Below are 22,244 nucleotides of genomic sequence, written 5' to 3' on the forward strand. Positions count from 1 at the left end.
TGCATGACGTGACAATTATCATGCAGTTTGGGGGGTTGTGGGAGCTGTAAACATTATAGTAATCTGATTTAAATACTCAGTGCTCCAACAAATTAGGCATGAGTGAGTTGAGTTCTGTCTTGAATGCAAATGCCATTTCATCCATCCCTAATAGCAATACCATAAAAGTACACGGAGAAAGCATGTGGCTCACAAAGTATTTTTAAAAATGAAAATGTTGTATATATTAATGAACACAAAATAAAACCTAGGGAGAAACATAAATATACTTTGTGATGCTTATCTCAGGGAGAATAGTTCAGATTTCTACTCCTGGAACAGCTAGCATTGCAAAAACATAATATTTGATTCGTAGAGTTTGTTTTATGTTAAACATTCCCCACATGTCCAAAATGTATCCTTTTGCTATAGACATGCATCTCTTTCATCCTCCTTGCACCCTTCCCTTGTTGGATGCAGCTGCAGCATGGGGTGAGCCTTGCAGGGGCCCTGCGCCCCAGAGATGCTGTGTGCTGGCAGCAGGCTGTGCCTGCCTGCCTGTGCTCCAGGCTGCCACTTGTCACCTGCAGTGCTCCGTGTGTAGGAGCTCTCACTGTGGACGAGTAACCCCAAACCTAGTTCAAAGACAGAACAAAAAGTCAGTCTGTTTGTCAGAAGCTGCCATTTCTAAGACAAGAAGAGATGGACGGGGACAGGCAGGGAATAAAGAGAAGCAATGGCAGCATTGATCTGTACGATGGTGCGCTCTGCTGCACGTTGTGTTTGGTTGTCTCCTGCACAGTGTGTGAGGGCTGTGAAGAGGAGAGGCTACCTTCCTGCAGCTTTGTGCTGGGACAGGCAGCTTGAAACTAAGGCTGTATGACAGATAACATTCCCTTTGGGGTTTAGGAGATAAAAGTGCCTGCAGGTAACTAGTAGAGCCTGTTGAGAAGTGGGCGAAGAGCACAGGTTAACTTTTTAACATCTAAATGCTGATGGTTTAGCATTATTAATTGTTGTATGTTGCAGTCTTGAAGATGAATACAGAGCCCATCCTGGAGCAGCATACTGCATGGACCCGGGGCTGTTTGTGAAACGCAGGCAGGGCTTCATTCGGTACCTGGCAGCTGAACCCCTGGAGCACGAGACACAGCATGCATTGTCAGCCTGATAGAGGAAGGACATCACAACGAGCATTTTAAAGGTAAAAAATGAAACAGAGGAAAGCCCAGGGTACTACCTTAGAAAGAATGGAGCTGTCAACAGAAATCAGAGTAGTCCATTAGTTGGGCATTTCTTTCCCACACTCCATGCACATGTACACACTTGTCATTTTCTGCACCTTTTACCATCTCCTGTAAAACAAACTAGCTATGGTGGGAAAAGCATAGATGTGTGGCTGTCCATTTCCCCTTACCAGCTGCATCTGCAGCAGCTGGAAGACCACTCAGTCAATAAGCACTTCAGAGGTGATTTCAACAACTCATGCTCCATGATACAGCAGGAACACTTCAGAACAGCTCAGGCACCACTCCACTGCTGAGACAGGGTGCATCACTTGTGTTCCATCCTGTCTGAGCTGGGGCATTGTGCACTGTTTTAGCTGCTGCCCTTAAACACTGGCAGCAATAGAGACTAAAGTGAATGAAGGATCAGCCCATTGCATATCTCCTATAAGCAGAAACATTTGCAGTGATCAGTCAGCAGTTTATTGGCTAAGATTAACAACTGAGATAACTACAAATAAGTGGCTTTGCAGCCTTTTCTTCCAGCGTGTCTTTTGCAATCAGTATGAATTATTGCAGTGGGTTTCAAGAGGTACATAGAAAGTTCAGCTAACAAGCAAATAGATATAAAAGAAAAGGATAAAGGGAAAACCAATGTTAATGGCTTTTCCTTACCAAAGACAGCTGGAGTTCATAACTGTATCGCTATTAGTCTGCACAGTGTCATTGTCAGTCTGAAGACAAAAAAAAATCAATGTGCTGTTTTGTTGTTTTTTTGAAACTGAAGAATGCAAAAACTAGATTAGGATAGATTAGTTCAAATATCTGGTCCGATGGCAAATAACGTTGGAATCAGAAAACTGAAAATGCTCTATGAACTCTGGCCAGAAATTCCACATTGACTAGAAATCCGGTAGTGCTGTTATTCTCTACTGGGATGATGTGATCCTCGGTGCTGTCCTAACTGCTCACTTCTCCCAGGACATGGAAAAGGTTTCAAAAGCGAAATCTTCTGGAGAGGCAGGCCCCGTTTTAGCCAGAACATTTTGTGCTGTGAATACAGTTACTTTCATGATTTAGAGCCTGTGCTCAAACAGTCTTTGAGAAAGACCTTACTTCGAAGCTAGTGCGTGCTCTCAGCCAGCGTCCCAGTGTGACCCCAGAAGGAACTTGGCTGCTGAAGGTGTGTTTTGCCCTTGAGTACGATGAAAATATACATTCCCAATGACTTGCCATTAAAAAATCTCTTTTTCTAAATGTAGGGACCTCTTGATCAGATGTCAGCAGGTCGTTGTTAAATGTGGTATCATCCTGAAATTACCTTTTGCTGCCCAAAAGGGCTGCGTGCTGTGCACACGAGAGCTGATACACGCAACCTCAGAAAGTACTGCTCCACCAGTTCCTGAAATGTAGCCTTGTGAATGCAAACCTCATAACTTCTTAGAAAAACCTTAGTTCCTGCATTTGAATCATCGAGTGGAAATCTTAGTTTTCATACAAACCTATAAACACCTCGTTTTATAAAAACGGGTATGGAGTAACAATGAATAATATATATTTCTATAGAATGGGAGATATCAAGCACAAAAGAAAAAGAAATGCATTTTCTGCAGTAGTTTGTACCCTGTTTGGTGGGATAGTGCTATTTGAGCCAACTGAGCTTCATACTTGGAGCGTCTGGTGGGGTGAAATTTCAAAAAGACAAGCAGTTCTTTTATTATTTACTCATTAGATAAATGATGTGGTGGGAACGCATCATAGCCCTTTTCTGAAGGTTAATTAAGAAACATCTGATTGTATGCGATGTAGAAAGCAGACTTTTCAATTCACTATTAACATACATACATCTTCACGTCCTAAGATAAAATGTCTCCGAATATCAAAGGAGGGGAAAAAAAAAACCTAAGAGCCTGTAACTGAGTGTGGAAAGGAAAGAAATGACAGGTCTGGGAAGGCCTTAGGAGAGATGTTCCCATGGCGCTGTGTCTGACACTTAGCAGGTTTTCAGTGTCCTTCCCAGAGGTTTCTTGACAAGACCTTGGGACTGGCCGTCACTCTCATTTGGGGTGCAGCTTTGTCTTGGTTCCCAAGCTGGATGCTGCTATCTGGTACTGAGTCTTGCAAATTTCTCCACCTCATCAGCTGGCAGTAGAATCACCATTGCTTTTATTGTGTGTGCTTTCTCACTTCTATTTATGGATGGAAATTAATAATAATAATAATAAATAAAAAAAGAGAAGAGAAAGAAAGAAAGGCAGGAAGGAAAAGAAGCTTCTAAAACAACTAGTGCCACCTAGTGTTACACCGAACTCAGAAAATCCCACACAGGCTCTTCCTACTGGAAAAATCCTCTGTGGTAAATCCACTTTCCATTGATATCAGATGGCATCAGCTTCCTCAGATATTAATATTACAGCTTACAGAAAAAGCTACGTATTTTCCTTCACTATATCTAGGATACCTGAGAATCTGTGTGTGTGCGTTGACATGATGGCAGATAAGTTAATTATGTTCTGCAGCTTTATACCAGTGCAGATGGGGATATTACTTGACAGACTATGGTATGCAACAGTGGTGTCAAAAGTGAGTAAGTGTGTCTACTGGCTCATCATGTAACTGCTTCAGAGAGCTGGCTCTCAACCATATAAGGCCTTATAAAATGTATTTGCCATACTGAGATAAGTATCACCATTCATTAACATATTTTGAAGCATTATAATGAGTATCTTATACCCAATTTTCTTATGGTACAAAAAGTAGAGCTTCACACAAGGAATCTGTGACGCGGTGTTCTCTTTGGAATGATACAACTCCTAATGATCCTCAGTGTTGAATACAATCTATTATGAGATAGATACCAGAAGATATTAATTACACAGAAGATATTAATTACACAGCATGGTGGTTGTGGCAGTAATTCTGATTGAAATGAATTGCACCATTTATTTGCATGAGGTCTGATACACCGTGTGCTGTTAAGTACACTTTCTATGAGACAAAAGCTCAGTCAGAACAGCGTTATCACCACTTACTTCTAATGGCTGGATGCTGAAAGCCAAGTAAGATTATCTCTGTCTGGTCTGAGGTTTTACTAGTAATGGAATCGACTGAGATTTCTGCAAATGCTTTGGGCTCAACTTGTGCCTGCTCTCTGAGGTCCTCAGCGGTCACAGAAATTAAGTAATCCTCCAAAAATTCCTGCCTTAACTTGGTTCATATTATTGAATACATTCTGTGGACTCTTAAAGCAAGGCAGAAAAAAATGACACTGACTGCACTTGCATGAATGCTTGATTCTTGGGAGCTATTCCACAAAGTGTGTATGGTGTTTCAGTGTTAGCTGCAGGGCTCCCAGAGTCCACAAGTTCTGTTCATGTTTCCTGTTCTTGTATCAGCACACTTCTCAGTCCTGTTAAAGGACTATTTTCTTCAAACACTTCATTGCCCATTCTTTAAAGAAGTGAGGTACGTTTTCTCTTACACAATGTCTTAGTCCATGCTCCACGTAATATCCTGTTATTTCAGTGGTACTGTTCACAAGGATGTCATAACCTGACCCTATGTCTTCTGTGGACTAATGCAGACAAAGTGTGTTGGAAGAGACTGATGCAGCTGAGGTTAATGCTGAATTTATTGCCTCATCATCTCTCCAAGCCTACCAGTAAAGAGGGAGCAATGAAGACATATCTGTTCTGTTTTTCTAACTCAAAATAACTTCTTTTTTTCCCATCCCGAGGGTAGAGTTTGAGACAGTCTTGAAACATTTCAGAATTTACTAAATAAACATCTCCTTATTCTGCCATGCAAAACACCCACAAACATTTTAACTCCTTAGTGGTTTAACTTGATATATCTTGTCCCATGCAGAAACAGAGACTTAATGCATGGAAAGGATGGGACTTTGAGCAACCTGGTCCAGTGGGAGGTGTCCCTGCCTATAGCAGGGGTTGAAACTAGGTGATCTTAAAGGTCTTTTCCAACACAAACCATTCTATGAAGCACACAAATAGAGCTTTTTTTGCATCATGATTATTATACCACCCATGTGTTGTATAGTCACTGGTAAGTCATAGCATGTATTTACATATTGTATGCGATACTAAAAGTCTCTGAGTGAATTTCAAGAGTCAATGAGCCTGATCATTAAAAAACAGAAAAAACATAAAAAACAGAAATCACAAGGCTTAAAATCAGGATAACTAGAAAGATCATATTGAATTACCCATTGCTTTCTTCTAAGGTTTCTGTTCTGCCTTGCAAGCAGGAGGCATATAAATAAACTAGGTTGTTTCATTGAAAGCTGAGATCTATAAGCAAGGAATGGAAGCTTTAAATAAATAAAATGTTGTATGACTAGTGATGAACTATCTGGATATGGCAACCCTGAGTCAAAGAAATTTGCTATTGTTTTATACAGGCATCTCTCAATGTTTTGGTATTTCTTTAAAAAATGGCCAGACTGTGCTTTTCACATCCAAACCAGTATTGAATAGTGCAGAAGGAGCCATCAAATACTTTCCATTCTTTTCTGCGGTCAGTGATACAAAGGGAGACCAAATCATACTCTAGGAGCGAGAAGTTCTCACTTGCTCTGCACTGCTGTGGTGATGGACATTCCACTGTTGAATAGTGGCACAGTGAAGCCCTGAGGGAACCTGTTGTGTTTAGTCTCTTTCCCTGCTTTCAGAGCACATTTTTCTTTCAAAAAGAGAAGAATTTAAAAGCCTCACAGCAGACGGGATATTTTGGGTGTGCAGACCGACATGCATCTAGCTCAGACTGCAGGGTGCTCAGTGCAGCCTGTGCCCCAGTGAATGTGAGCCTGGGGAGGCAGGAAGAGTCATGAAAGTACCTGGGAGAGCCCTGCTTGGTCACATTTTCAGGGGCAGGGATTTCCCATTTCTACAGCATTGAATTAGGAAGTGTCATTGCATCAGTGTTACTTCTGCTCTGGACAATCCAGCTGTGCTCAAGAGCATTCTTCAAACAGCATTCTCTTTTTAGTGTATGTCCTCACATTTTGACCTGGCAAAAAGAAAAGGCAAAATAAACTACGTTACTACTTTTTTTTTTTAGCAGGCATTTTCGTATTTTTGGCTAAAATCACACTTGCAACATTCATCTGTCTGCTCAGGAGGAGCAGAAGCCTTGAAGTTCTTCAAGTGTTGACACTGTGGGCTTTGGACAGACCATTAAAAACAAATAGTATCCCCTTTTAATCTATATAGACTAAGACAGAGCAAAGGGAAAATATCTTGTAAATGCCTGTTGTAACTTTTACTTTGTGATTTTATATGTGAGCTTTATGCTATCTACAGAAAGGTGAGAGGAGAAGTCATAAATGGTGATATCTCACTCCTTGCAGCATGGCAGCAGGGAGAACTAATGCTTCCTGGCTGGGTGGTTCAAATGAGACGCCTCAGCCACAGTTCTCAAAAGGCCTATGAAAGAAATGTGGAGCTCCGTGGCCATGGATTTTTGTACACAAAGGGTTTGGGCCCTTCACAGCCTGTGACAACATTTGTAATCTTGAGTTGGACCTGTGTGCGACTATTGAAACCTGGTGGGGGGTCTTCCGATACGGTCCCTCTCCAAGTATTTTCTTGTGTTTATTCTGTTTCCCCATCCCTTGTGTCTGCCTTCATGCTGATCTATTTTTCATGTGCCTGTTCAGGCCTATTCAACTCTTTTTCTTCTTGTAGCGGTCGAATGATGAATTATCACACAAAGTTTGCTTCTCATTATTCTACTGATTTCTATTAATTTATAGTAGGAGTTATTAGTGGCAACAGCATTCTAGATTGATTCAACAGAAAGCTATCAAACAGCCTCTAATGCAAAAGCTATATAAAAATGTGACTCTGGCATTTCATCTTGTAAGCTTACTTTTAACTTGAGAGAATGAGTAGTCTCATAGACTATCCACAGGAAGTAATAGAGGTTAAAACAACATACTGTTCAGCTAGCTATTAAAGATGGCATTAAGGTTGGCAGGCTATGGGTGCTTTGTTCCAGAGTAGTTCACCATTGTCAGGGATCTATTTGTTAGTTAGCAGACAACTACTGTGTTTCAGACACTTTGTAGTGTGGAATGAAATCAGGAGACTCAATTCAGGCATTCATACAGAGAAATCCAGACCCTGTTGAAGTTCGTGGGAATTTTGTCTTAATTTAGATGGTCAGGATTTCACACGTTATCTAAATACAAGTGCATGCAAGAAGATGGGAAGAGCAGACATCAATTTAGTGGTGGCACTGGGGCCAGACACAATGATTTCCATAACATGGCCATCCAGTAAGATACCTACTGTATTGAAAACCTTAATGCAAAACAGCTTTTAAAAATGTTGTTTTCTGCAATGCTTTTTTTTTTCTGTGCCAGTGCCTTCATATGCTGATGAAAACAAGAAGGTTGTAGGAACGTGTCTTGGTCTTGCTACTGCAGTACTGCTAATTAATGACAATGTGGTAGAGTATTAAACTGGAATATGTGGCATTAGCTGGAGAATGTGGGGCTCTGCAGGGTTGGGCATTTCATAATCTGAGCTAACAAACTGTGGAAAAAGACTTTTGGCCTAAATCATGATCCATAGTGAAACAGTAAACTATGATTGGTTACTTCTGCTTTTCTAAATTAGATGAAGGACAAGGAATAAACGCAATTAGCAAAATGGATGAAAAATGGCTTCATATTATCTTCTCCAAATCATACAGACACTTGGGTGAAAATTGTTGTCTCTTAAGGCAGCTTTCCTGGAGCTCAGAAGCTTCTGCTCAAGGATCATACATAAGTTTCTATAATTTTGCAGCTGCTTTCTAATATCTCATAATCATTAAGAACTGGAGGAGTAACAATACTGATGAAAGCGAGTATCATATCCTAAAAGATTAATTAATTAAAAACTCTGTTATTTAACACTCTCAATTTAACAGGCCCGGACTGACCTTTCCTCCTCTCAGTTAAGAACAAAAAACTCAGAGCAAACAAAATAACCACAAACACCTGCTTTTTTTTGTGGTAGCTCACCTGCTTGTCTGATAGCTCACCTGAATCAGATGTTTTTACTCAATGAAAGTAAGAGCTGCAAGCAGCGTAATTGGTGGCTCTGTGTCAACCTGCAGCAGCTGAGGATCTGGTCTGAAAAGCAGTCAACATCTTTCTCCTTGTTGCTGTCTTGCAAAGGTCTGTTTCTGCTGGAAGTGACTTTGTCAGCAAAGGAAATCTGTGAGTGCTGTTTTAAAGCAAAGATAACTTTGGTTTTATGGCGCAGAACAACTGACTTTGATGTACCACCTACGTATGTATTCATTTGGCTGAAGAATAAGTCAGTGAAAAAATACAAGTGCGTGCCAGATATTCTCTCACTCTATTTTTCACAGATAAGGTTTTTCTTGGGGAAGCTTTCAGTATCAGACTCTTCCTTCTCTCCTTGATAACTTAGCATATTTGGTGCCTTCTGTGAGGTGTGGGCTCAGTTGCCATGTGTGCCTTCTGGTACATAGCTATGGCAGTGAATAGATTTACCTTCAGTGGCGCAGGAAACGTGAGAGTCCTGCTTCTCTGTGGAATGCAGAAGGCTTGCTTACAAGAGCACATTTTTAAACCCACAAGTCTGAGTGGGTTTGAAATGCGTGCAGCCAAGCACTCTTGGTCCTAAAGAAAACATGCATCTGGCAGGACTGAAATTCCTCCTTTAGCTTTGGTGGGGGATGGAACCATGCAGAACTTCATGCTATTATGGACCTTTTTTTTCTCTCTCTTAGTGTCTGCTTTTGTTTTTTTCCTATTTTTTTATTTTTTTTTTTGTATTTTGTCTGCATTCTATTTTTTGCTTCCTCTTTAGTCCGCTTTGACTGCTTCTGTTTAAGGCATTGCATAGAGCTCAGCAATCAATTGATTCATCTTAATGAATCAATTTAGCTCCAGCACCCTTTCCCTTACTAACAGAGAATACAGTCACTCAACATTGTGTCTGTCATATTTCTTGTATGTTCTGTGGTCAGTTACTACAAAGTATATTCAAACAGGTGAATACTGTACCTTTGATTGCTTCTTGCAAAGCTTAAGTGCATGCCTTGTCACCGCGCTGGAGCTCAAAGCTGTCAGTCCTATTAGTTTTAGTTCCTGTACTAAAAGAAAATACTTGGGTGGTAAGAGTTACAGTCCTGAACTTGAAGACAAAATGTTACTGGGGCATCAGGCTCTCAGACGCTGTTCTACACAGAGTTTGATTAAAAGAAAATACATTGTATATATGTAGATAGTTACTCAACTCTGCGTTAGTGAATATTTCCTTCCACCACCCTTCAGGCGTGTTCATTTCCATGGTCTGGAAGGTCTGTAGTACTGCCTGCAAATCTGAAGCATTACTTCATTATCTCCAGGGATTAATATGCAATTTTACCCCCAAAAATACTTTTCAAAGGTCTGTTTTTCCCATGGTTGCTCCTGTGTATGCTCTTAATTTTAGTCATGACTAATTTTAACAAGTTGGACTATATTGCTATGAAATTTCTTTCCCAGCTGATTTGGAAGATCAGAGCTCTACAGTTTAAGTGAATTGTTCAAAGAGCTAAAACGCAGCTGCAGCTGTGTGAAATGACATGTTCTCCAGTTTAAAATGTTAGTGCACGTTGCTGGAGACAGCTTGGAATTGGTTAAAAAAAGTGAGTGGTCTCTATGTTTAAAATACCAGGTTTGTATGGACTGATTTCTCAAGTTCATCGTGCTCTGTTCTTTACTGAAATTTGTAGCTAAAACTGAAAAATATTCTATTTAATCTGCTTGCAGTCTGGTGTGCCTGAAGCTGGAACTTTGATTTGAGCCAGGTTTTAAAGCTGTAATTGCTAAGGCTGGATCTTGGTCTTAATTGTATCAAAACCTACGTATGCCCGGTTGGATTTGAAGGCCTGATTTACCTTCAGCTTCTTGCTGGAGTTGTGCTTTTAGATATAAATTGTCCTGTGTATGGATTATATTTTTGAGTTACTTTCAGGGGGGCGGCATGGTTGAAGTGAAACCAGTATTTATTGCTTTTTCAGTTAGAAGGAGGAACCTGTGACCAAGACAAGAACGAGCTATTTCATTGTGCTTCTTGACTGCCTTCCTTGTACCAGACTGTCCTGCCTTTTGGTTGCCTCCTCCTCTCCATAGGCATAAACCAAGGAGGTCTTTTCACTCAGTTCTTCCATCATTTTATGGAATAAGGTTATCTCAAACAAAATGTTATATTTGTGCTGTCTAAAAGCACCTGTGTGCTGCAGCCACAGATGACACACTAGTTCTTGTCTTTCCAGGAGCTGGTGAAAGACTGCTTCACCTCCTGAAAACATACTTTGGTTGCACTTCCAGGCACCTTACAGCTCATAGCTGTGAGCATCCCAACTAGCAGGGCCAAGCAAACATCACTCCTTAAAGCACAACACCTAAGCTAATCCTATCTTTGATATTATATACATGGCTTTTAAAGACTAAATGTACTGTTTTGTTTTCTCCTTCCCATATGCTACAAGCTGAAGCTTAAATAAGCTCTCCTGCACCTTTGAAAAGTTCAGCCCTGCCTCTGAGGGGAGTAGAGCAGATGTGCAAACTGCTCCTCTGCTTACAGCAGAAATGTCCTCCAGAGCACCTTGAGATGACAAGACAAGCAGTGTATAGGGTGCTGCCATTGAGCCAGAATGTGTTAAGCTGTGCTCCATGAGAATTTAAAGCAGTATTTGCTGTGTCTTGAGCTCTGCTCCTGTACTAAAAGCACAGGCTGTTCTTGGCCTGGCCACGAGGTAGGATGTCCATGCAGCTGGTTCATGCATAGCTCTGATAGCATGGCACACCAGAGTTTTCTGTATGCAACTGTACCTTCCTTCACTGCGTAGCGTTTAATATCTCTTGCCACTTATATCCATTGTGCTCTGATATCACGACATTTCTGTGACTTCCTTTTCTTCTGCCCCCTTTGCTCCATGCCCCGCTTTTCATAAGAGCAAACCCTCCCCTCCCTCTCTGGTTCCTTTTTCCATTTCATTTTTGTATAATTTGCTTCTTCTATTTTCTTTGCAGTACCTGCGGCAGCTGCTCTGCAGGTCCCCTGCTGTGCAAATCGCCCTTCACAGAGGAAGATCTTCCTGTCAGTGACTGAGGAGAGGTGCCAGGAGCAGGCTAGGAGACTTTTAAAACCCACGACTTGGCAAATCAGCAGGTACCCGTGTGCAGTTCTGGATCCGCCCCTAGCATTAGTTCCTATCTTGTATCAAAGGGTTTTTAGGATGATATGGCCCACAGGCAGAGTTTCAGGTTAAAAGGAACACTCACAGTGTTTGGCTGCATCGATCTACTCATTTTTTTTGTTTTAAATATAATGACACCAGCTGTTTGCTGTTGGGGGCGGGGGGTTAAACAGGGACTGTTTACAACAGACTAAACAAGGAGAAAATGCTCCTTGTATTTATTGCACAGATCCTGCTTTTCTTCTCCAAAGAAGTAAAGATACATAACATTATTTTCTAAGGCTTAAAGTGTTGAAGAGACTAAGGTACATCAAAGTCTGAAGGGAAATAGGGATGGACGTGCTGTAAGTGCTTGTTTCTCTAGGGGAAGATGGAGAGTTTTTGTGGGCCAGGAATGCTGCAGACAGTCCTTCTCTCCTTGATGTACAGGAGAAGGAAAAGGTTCTGAAGGAGGTGCTAAGTGAAGAAGTCAGTCCTAAGTGAAAACACTTTGCACAAGAAGGTATAGCTTTCAGGTAGAACACCACTTGAATTAAATGCAGAATAAAGAGCATGAATAAAGGGTACAGAATTTGGTGCTCTGTGATCATTTGATCTCAGTGGCTTAAAGCTTTGCATGCCTCATACTTGCAAACCATCTGTAAAATGTGGGAAATACAAGTAGCCATGGTCTGACATTTCCCCATCTGTTCCCAATATTTAATAATTTGCTCTCTTCTCTGAGCATATTATTTATAAATTTAAAAAATATGTTCTATTTTATGTAATGAGCTTAAAGCTATAATGGCCTTTTTGCTCTGAATTGCTCAGAGCACCCTACTTTGCCACATGTGCAGGGTATTAATTCTTCAGGAGGAATTGGTGTTTAAGGTGTAGATGGACAAGCAGCACTTCTTAGCACACCTCGCTATTGCCTTGCTGTTCTGAGTGTCTCTTTTTACAGCTTCTGTACAGTAAGTTTGTTTTCAGAAGGCGTCAGTTATTTTACCTAGCTGTATGGATGATGGAGAGTAAGAAGTAAACCTCACAGCTGACACTGATGTTCTGCTAACTGTGAAAGAATCTTCCCTATGAAAAGCTGGCCGAGAATTGTCGTTGCCGTGCTGGAATCAGTATTAATTTTATGTTGAGTTGACCAATGTTAAGCACAGCTAAATGGCATTTCAGTTAAGAAAGGCTTGCTAAAGGCTTTAGGGGAGGATTTTTTTTATGCGTGAGATTAGAGTAGGCAAAAACATACCGAACCTACGTGTCCATGTACCCAAAAATCACAGTTTCCTCAGTTTTGCAGATAGGCAAGTTGTAGGGACTGAGTGGAAAGAAAACCATGCATACATACCTTCATTGGATTCACAACCAGATATAACTGATACTGTGCTCATATATCCTGCATCCACTGTAATAGGTGTGTCCATGCATGTGTCGGTGCAGCTGTAAGTCAGATACCTTCTCATTTTAGGGAGAGAGAGGACAAGGGTTCTACCTCTCAGATTTGCATTCTTGATTTTTGTTTGTAACAATAACTTGAGTGTTGCTCCTTGATCCCATGCAGTACTATGCAAAACTATCACTTTGTTACTTTGGGTCTTTTGAGGACAAGTCTTCATAGAAATACTTAAAAGTGAGTAAAACTTAAGTAGAACTAGAGTGTGGAAGATAGTGAAAGCAGTGTGAGCCTTTGAATTTGAATTATGTTGCTAAAGGGAACTTCAGAAGTTGTGGTATCTTACAGCTGTACCCAGAACGTCCCCCTCAGTGTGCTGCGACATGTTGAACCCCGAGTGCAGGTCTGTGTGAAGGCACTTGGGAACATTAACTCACAACTTCATTCAAATGAATTTCTCTGGAGGTTTCCTGTTTATGAAAGTCTAAATGTAAAACAAGAGGTCTGGCTATCAGCCCCATATCTAACTGATTACAAGAATAAGCATTTCTATGGCATTCCTGCTACTAGCCCTCACTGGTTACATTTTTCCTTGAACTCTATATCCTGAAAATAACACAGGTAAATCCTTAGTCTTTTATACATACTGAAAAGTCTACTGAGAGAAAGAAGTCCCACAATAGATGTCCAAGTACAAAGAGGCGCTTTGGTGTTTTCCATACGGAATACAACAAAATTAAAGTCAGTTGATTCCATTGGAAAAACACTGATAGATGTCACTGCAGCAATTCCTCTCTGTTTCTGTTATATAGTAATAGTAATTCTCTTTAATATGGTTTCTGAAATAGCATTTTAGGATGGTTTTTTACAAAAATTAATGAAGGAAGGAGCTGTTAGCTGAATAAAAAAGCTAAGAAAGATGTGCTAGGCAGATGGTACGGTGATATAGGATCCAATTTCTGCCAGACGTCAAATGTGGCCATTCAGCCACCTTCAGACTGCCTGTGTGAGGAGAATGGAAACAGCTCTGGAAAGTTCCCAGCTCTCCCTGTAAACTGTGAACAATTTCTGAGCAAACCTGTGAAATTTTTTTGTTTTCTTTTGACAAAGAAAAGTCAGTGTTGTTCTTAGAGCTGTCTCACATCTTTTGACATGGAGCTGCAGGACACTTTTATCTTTAAAATTTCATTTTCAATTGAAAATCCCTGCAGTTTGAGAGGAAGTTGGAAGTTTCTGCTCATATTTTTGAAGAAACAAGTAATGATTTTCTCGCTGGATGCAAGCAAAGATGAACATAACCTTTTTGATTCACACTGCAGTTTGAGAAAGCCATTCCAGATTTCCCTCCAGCATTCTACCATATCTGAGATGTGTGCATCGTACGTTCTTCTCCTTTATTTTCGGATTTTTACCTTTTGTTTACTCTGGGTTTCCCTATGGCTGCCCTCAGATTTGTCTGGGCTGTTGTTTGTTTCTTTTTCTCATTTGCACTTTGTTTGATATATTTCAATTCTGTGTCAGTACTTTTTTAATTCTTCAGACTTCCTCCCCGCTTCCCTCATCATTTTAAACCCCTCTAGATTTGACTCCTTTCCTTCCCTCTTCTCTTTATCCTCCCTTTCTTTCATTTCTTCTTTCATCTCTTTTTTTTTTTTTTTTGCATAATCTCCCTTTTGAAGAATTCTGTTGCAGTTCCTCGTGTGCTTTTCTTTCCCAGTGGAAGGCAGATAGTCAACGTAACCAGGAGACCGCTGCTTTTGTGCCAGTTTCCCAGGGAAAACACTCACTTGGGACAGAGCACTGATAGATAGGAACAGGACCAGCAAAGGGCTGGCTGCAGGTTAGCCTGCACACAGCACAGAAGTGATCTTGGCTTGCAGATATTGAAGGTTTCATCCTTTCTTTTTGCAGAAATGAAGCTTTTAAAGACCGTGTATATCTGAATCTTGTAGCCTGTAGCTGTGAGTATTAACAAAATGTGGAAGGGCTGTAAGTCAGGGGATGAGCACACCGTCAGCTGCTGCACATCGGAAAGCGCTCGGCTGTCTGAGTGCATGATGGTTAGCACTGCATTTCAGTAGCCTCTTCTCTTCGTTCTCTGTACAGCACTATTCTTATTGCTGCTCCCCTATTTAATTTGCAGATTCTCTTTCTTCCCCAGTGCATCTCTGGCAGTCAGTTTTGCTGTGTAGCTGTGAAAATCAGACCTTCATTTTCATCAAACAGTGTCAAGACTCTCTTGATATGCCCTGGCAAGCTTTGACAAATGAAGCAGAGCTAAGTACCGAGTGAAAACTTGTGTCTTCTGAGGTGGCCATAAAAGGGAATCGGTATTTCTTCCATCACCTTCCAGTTTGGCAACAAGCCCTCTTTAAAATATAAATATATATATATATTTCAACAGTTTAAAGTTTTCAGTTTTAGTCCTTGGAGTCTACAAATGTCAAAGTCACTGCAAACTCCTCTACAAGCAGTCACCGTTAGAATCCCTGAGAAATCCTTCTCCTCTGGAGCTGGTTGGATCAGCTTGTGTTGCTGAAACTCTGGTGTGAGTCTCTGACTCTTCTGGCAGGTTGATGTGAAACTGATCCTTAGCTTTGAGATTTGTAAAAATAGGCCCAAAATGTGTCCTGCTGTTCTGGAGACCATGCTGATTCTTTAGTAAAATGCATGAAATGGACAGTTTGCACGTGAGAACATAAAAGGTTTGTTTAGAACATAAGGATTGCTGTTTCTCTGTAGGTGTTTTGCACAAAGGAAAGCTGCAAGGGTAGCATTTGTGAGAAGGAGATAATGAGCACAGAACCATGCATCTTCCCCAGCTGATAAGTCATCCAGCGAACGTGCTCATGAAGTGAATTGAATTCAGACATGGGTTTATGGTGATGCTAATTAGCACACTGTTGTTTGTTTGTTTTTTCTCACAAGATAACAATAATTCAGACAAAATCAAAACCAAAACCAGCTTCTGTTATTGTTGTTTTGTTTTTATTTTTCTTTTTCTGGTGGTTAAACTTGTAATTATGTTTGTGTTATTACAAATTGTGCTATTTAATGGAAGGAATGTAACCTTAGGAGTTTGTGTGGTTGTGACTTTGGAGGTAGAGGCCAAAATCAGGGCTGGCGTTGGCTGCTGTTCATTTGGCTCAGCCCAGTGTAATGAGACAGAAGCTGCCCTGGGGGGTCTGTCTGTTCCTGCATCTTCCCTCTCCCCTGGGCTACTTCCCTGGCTTAATCCCTCCCCTATCCAGCCTAGAAACTCATTTTCTTCTTCTTCTTGAGGATTCTGTAGACCCTTCATATTTAATATTGGTATGAAAGGGGAAATAGAGCCCCGGGAGAAAGATCAGAGTTTTCTCTTCTGTTGAGGCATCAGAGTCATTCTTTCCCTTAATGAAGAGGAACAGCGGGATGGATAAAAATCAATGACTTAAAAAAATAAATTGGATTTTTAATTTAGGCTTAAAAAAAAATCTTTCTTGAGTAAAACCATTTAAAATTAAGTTTTAAACCCACGTTAAGTCCAATTTATTCTGATGTGTTTAATCATTCAACATTGAAAGAAAGAATCAAAAAATGGGGTGTGCTGTCAGAGTTTCCACGTTGGGCTGCTGAATTTGCTTGATTTCATTTGGTGACTAGAGACAGCATAAAGAAAATGTGGAGTTGTTGTCTTTCCTCTGTACTCTACACTTATTTTCCTGAAGTACAGCAATATGGAACTTCTTCCTCAGACTACAATTCACTTATTTTGCCTCAAATCACTTCTGATCTGAACCACAGAAAACAAAGTGCCTCTTTATCATCTGGTTAGAAGTGAGGTGTAAGATAAGACCTATTAGTTGTGAAATCTTGAGTGATATAATAGAAGGAACTATTAGAAGTCGCACTTTATTTGACTGATTGAAATAATTGGCTCTAAATGTCAAGCATAGGCTGTTTGAGAAGACAAAGTGCCTGCAATTATTTGTGTGTATTCTAAACATCGATCCTATTTTTGCAGATAATTTTTTTTTCCACTTTCTTTGGTTACTTTGATAAACATGTACAGTACAAAACTATGTATGCAGACGTAGTATGGCTATACTTGGTCATAAATCAACAGGTATCGGTAGCTATCAGCCTGAGAGAATCAGCTTCTCTTTAGAAAAATAACTGAGCAATATTAATGCAAAACAAAGCAAGAGTGAAGCAAAGTTTTCTGTGTGCTGACTTAAGGGTGGCAATTCACTCTCAGCCAGTTCTGCGCCGAGCCTTTGGAGAACATGGTGGGAAACCCATTGGTTTAGCTCAACAGGATTTAATGTGTGGTCAACCAGATGTGATAGCACAGGTGTCACAGGGAAAATTACAGTTCCTCTGCCTTTTGGAATGCCAGCATCTGCCTTGATGCAGAAGGGCACGTTCCCCAGGGTCTGCCAAGGAGGTGGCAAAGGCACAAGTGTGCTTTGTGTGCAGGAGGCTGTGTGGGAAGGCAGTCTGCTGCTTGATCTGCACACAGCTGTGGTTTTGCTGTTCAAGGAACTGAGACTGCTTTTTCTACCTCAGCAAGATACCCATCTGTTTGCATTTGACCATTATCTGGGTTAGAGGGAATGTATGCAAGCAGTCCCTGATGATGAAATACTGGTCAGTGAAGCTACAGAAGCAGGCTAGAAAAAGTAGCTGGGAGGAAAACTTGGTCAGAAGGTTCAATGGCTTTTCAGAGCATGAATTAAAGTCCTGCTGCTGCTTTAGGACTGGTCTCCACACACAGCCTTCATTTGATACCAGACGCTTATTCCAGTTGCTTTCAGCCTGAGGAGATGGAAGCACATCCCTGCTTTTGGGGTCTGAGGGCTCGGGGCTAACTGGCTGCAGTCACTGGAAGGAGGGGTCTGGTGCTGGCAAGCACCATTCACTGCCAGCCTGAAAAGTGTTTTGTTCTGGTAGATCCTGACAGTGATATCAACTGTTATTCAGCACTGGAGGGGAAGGGCCTAATCTGGGTTTGGTTTCTGGTTTTAGCACCCGGTTACCTTTTCAGCACATGTGGTGGTGGCAGACAGAGCAAATAGAATTGCACAGAGTGCTGAAGCTCCTCGTTTACATATGCAGCTTCAGGGCACAGTTGTTGCAGGATTTACCCCAACACAGGTTATTCTTGGGAGTAATTTTTTCACTTACTCATCAGTATCCTGTTTGGTTTCTTTCCTAAAAGCTTTTTCCCCCTCCTCCCCCGCTCCCATCCCCCTGTTGTCTTTGTGCCTGGTATTTTTCCACACTTTATTTCCTAAAAGACTAGCAGGTTTGACGACGCATTGTGATTTCTTTTCTACAGGGCTTTATGAAGGAAGCTGGAGGCAGTTCTCATTAGTCTCACTGACATCTTTTATCACTTATCAGAGGAACAAGCAAACGGAGAGCAATTCCTTTGATCATGGCAAAAGTAGAAAGAGTATTAAAAACCCTATGAAGATTCACTAAGTAGAAAGTGGAAAAGACAGTCTGTGGCATGTTTCAAAGAAGTAACATGATTTAGAGTTGCCAGATTTGCTTGTATATATTAAAGAATTGTTAATGATGCTACATTTTACATGCATCCTAGGGTGGGTTTTTTTTGTTTTTGTTGTTTTTGTTTGAAGTAGAGGCGAAGGAGTTCTGAAGTAGAATGGATGGGTTAGAGCAATTGGAAAATATCTCTAAAGGGTGAACTATGTCAGAAAGGAACCCTGAGATTCAATGAAAATTGTTGAAAATAAAAATAAGGTTGTACGGTGCCACAATGGATCGGAAAGAAAAAACACCCATCCTGAGAGGATGCTGAAAAGCCTTAAGAATTCCCTTTCTTTTGGAGGCATTCTGTGGTGAATCAATGTGCTGTTTGTGAAGGCTGCGTAGGAGCGGCAGTACTTGCAATTATCCACGTGTACCTCACTGCCTAACTCTGACCTCAGTTTGCCATTCCTTCCTCATTCTATGGAAAAATCAGGTTTTTCTGAGTATTGCCTCACCTAACACGTTGCCCTCATTGTGTGTCTTCCGTTATTAGCAACAGGGCAGCAAGAAATGAGAAAGAATGCATTCCTCCCCACAGCTATTGAGCATTCTGTAGTCTAGAGCCACCAGTGCTTTTCTGTATGGCTTGAGCTCAGTCAACCCACTGCTTATGCATATCTTTCTGACTTCTACACGTGAGCAGCTTGTATCTCAAAGCATCACATCTGAATTGCTTTTGAATGCCCTCGTCTTAAGCAGTAAAAATACAAGGACCACAAATATTTAGCCTTTTTCTTCCAGCATAGACACTGTGTTATCCCTGCCCCTGCAGTGTTCTTTACTATCACAGCTAATATTTCACTATGCTAAACTGGATTCTGATATGATGCAATGAGGTACATTTCTATAGCACCTTTTATGCAAGCATCCCCAGAGCACTTTCAGATCAAGCTAAAATTAGCTTTGAACTACATACACGTTCCTAATAGATGCATTTAAGATAAATTGGTAAATAGAAGGTGGAAATGTATATGTATTCAGTTCAATGTTAAAGCGGGCAAAGAGACATTGGAGTAACAGAGGAGAAACTGATGTAGTATTTTCTTCCATAACAGCCTTGGAACATGATGCTCTGAGCAGTGCCATGTGCTGCTCTCATGCTACTGGCCAGAATGAATTGTGTGACTGCTGTGAGTGACCTGGGGGTGGCAGGTGAGGTACCATATAGCTGGGTTATCAGATCTGCGTGTGTGTCTGTGCTGTTCTAACACTTGCTGCTTCTGATAAGCAAACAAAAAAGCCATACAATTCCTTGTGCTACCTGGACTCAGTTGTATGCTAGGGAGACAGTGGGAGGAATAGGGAAATAGTTTTGAGAGACCCAAATAGTGGGTGTTCTGTTTTGTTTAGTTTTTGCCAGAGCAGAGGGTTTGGAAATACAGCAAGAAACGGGTGGTATTTCAGCACTTAGAAAAAATAGGAAAAAAGAGTTGCTAGTAGTTAAGAGTTGTTAGAAGGGACAGCCTAACACAGGTGATGTGCTGAGGAGGAAGGCTGAGTTAGATCCTTCCCCACATCTTATGATTGTAATGCAAAGCAGACTGACGTATCAGCCTTCTCGCTGTTGTAAGACTTCTTGTTGTTTTAAGACTTGTAAGACAAAAAGTTGAAGGTAGCAGCTTGGTCACCACTGTTTCTCCTTTCTGGAAGAAAACTGTGGAGCCTGGCAGTGCATTGAGCCTACTTGAGGAGATCTGATTTTGTGCTTTTTTGAAATTAAGAATTTTACCAAAATAGACAGACAAAATATGGGGAGAGCGTACATTCAAGCTACACAGCATTCATTAGATAAATCCCATCTGAGTTTGGGGAAACATGGGCAAATTAGGGAATTAAGGTATCACTGGAGCCTGTGCAGCCAACCCTTTGCAGCAAGGTGAGTTACATTTCTGTTGGTGGAGCAGTTGAACTGCATGGTGACATTGTGAAAGGAATGCCAATGGCAGCTATAAACACATCCAGCAGAAAGACGACCTCTGGGTTGATGCAGAAATAGTCTGACAAGGTCTTCCATGTGCTTCCTCTCACTGTGATTAGGTGTTCTTTGTTTTAGCATTTCCTTTGGTTGTTTTTTTTTCTGCTGTGTTTGCTGCTCACTCATGTTCTCTGTTGTTAGTGTCAGTGGCATGCTTCAGGGTGGGAGCAATAAGGAAGACAGCTGAGATCAGATAAAGGATCCTTATCTGCCTCATAGCACAGGCATTTGAAAGGTTTGGGGTGGTGGCAGCAGATAGGCTGAGTGCATCTGGACATGAATTACTTTCCTATACAAGAGATATATTTGACAAATTAGGTCAGCTATCATTACGTTACCTCACAGCACGTCAAATCGTAATCCTAAATAGGTTTATGATATAACATTTAAAATGCATTCCAATGTTACAGTGCAAATCAAACTCCTTACAGTTGCTATGTGGACCAGTCAGATGCACAGGGAGCGTATTAATTGAGGAACAAGTCAGTAGGGTTCACTGCTGCTTGGGAAGACTACATAATTTATACCACTGTTTGTTTACTGGTAAACAAGTGTCCTCTGTGATAACTCCTCAAGATAAAAAGAGATGTAAGTGCATAAACCAAATCCGCTTCTTCTTCCTGTCATTCTCTCTGAATTAATGTCTTACCTTTCAAATCCTCGTGACCCTTTGTTCTCCAGAGAGGAGTAAATAAAAATAAACTTATGTTCTTCCTTTACCAAACTTTGCCAGCATCAGTTCTGAGAATGAGGCCATCTCTCATGTGACTGAGCTCCACTCCTTGCCCACCCATTTGTTTCCTTCCTCCCAGATTTCTCTCTTCGTCATTCCCAAGTAACACACTTCTCTTCCTGGCTGCGCCTTCTTTGAGTCTCTTCTTTTGATCATCACAATTTAGTTTCACGGCAGACTTCGTAATCTCATGGGCACCAGAGCCCTCTGCCAAGGTTTATGCAGATTTAAAGCCTGGATTAATCTGGCCTGGTATTTATATAAAATGTTCTGAACATGGCAAGCACTATAAAAGCACTGTATATTATTACCAAGTCCATGGAAATCCCCCCTGCTAACTCAGCACATATTAAGCTGCTGTTCCTGGAGGTAAGGTGAAGTGACAGAAACAGCCGAATCTACATCTCATCTTTGCAGATTGCATCTTTTTTTCTCTCTTTCTGTCTTGTCTTTTTATTTTTTTTTCCTTCTGGTGTTTCTGGAAGAAGCTGAATAGAAGAGAGGGAGATCCCCTTCAAAGATCTTAGCTCTTGAGAGACATTGTTTCACAGATTTTGGCATAGCCTTCCTGCCTTTCACTGCTGCTATACTGCCCAACTCCCTCACACTGTTTCCTAAGCACTTTTGAAAGCCGGTAGCCTTCGAAGAAACCTTTCTGGGGAAATAAGATCTTGATGCATGGGGGGCTGCTTTCAAGCTCTGGTCTGGCACCTGTGTTGGGGAAAGGCAGCCTCCAGGTCCCAGCGATACCAGCAACCTGAAAGATCGCAGCACAACACAGGGAGCTGTAGGAAGATGAATGGTAACAGCCCAAGGTTAGTCAGCGTGTCTTCACCTTCCGTGTTATTAAGAAGGGGATAATGCTTGAAATAAGATGTTGTATGGGGAACTGTTAATCACAGCCTGAACCTCTGATTAACCATCTGAGGCAAGTGATGAGTCAGCTGCAGGAGCACAGGTGAAGGTAATTCAGCTGTTCTCCTGGAAGGGCGGAGCTTGACTCCACATCTCCTAGATCCCATTTAGGGGCTGACCACCACTAAGGCAGCATTTGTTTCTAGAGATCACTTCTGTGTGGAGTTTCTACAGTGAGCCCCAACGTTGGTGAGCATCTTGACTATGTACCTCAACATTGGTGAGTCTTTCATATATGACTAATGCCTATCCATCTACTTCACCTTTGTA

The 22,244-nt window shown here is 41.2% G+C and overlaps 1 long non-coding RNA gene across 1 annotated transcript; it reads left to right on the forward strand.

Annotated features, from left to right (window-relative positions):
- The first annotated feature begins 8,322 nt into the window (after positions 1-8,322).
- LOC140257501 (uncharacterized) lies at positions 8,323-18,629 on the forward strand. The gene is made up of 3 exons (XR_011905033.1): positions 8,323-8,430; positions 11,263-11,401; positions 18,134-18,629. It is a non-coding gene; the product is annotated as an uncharacterized lncRNA (long non-coding RNA).
- The last annotated feature ends 3,615 nt before the right edge of the window (positions 18,630-22,244 follow it).

The sequence above is a fragment of the Excalfactoria chinensis genome, chromosome 11, assembly GCF_039878825.1.
Source record: "Excalfactoria chinensis isolate bCotChi1 chromosome 11, bCotChi1.hap2, whole genome shotgun sequence".
NCBI lineage: Eukaryota > Metazoa > Chordata > Aves > Galliformes > Phasianidae > Excalfactoria > Excalfactoria chinensis.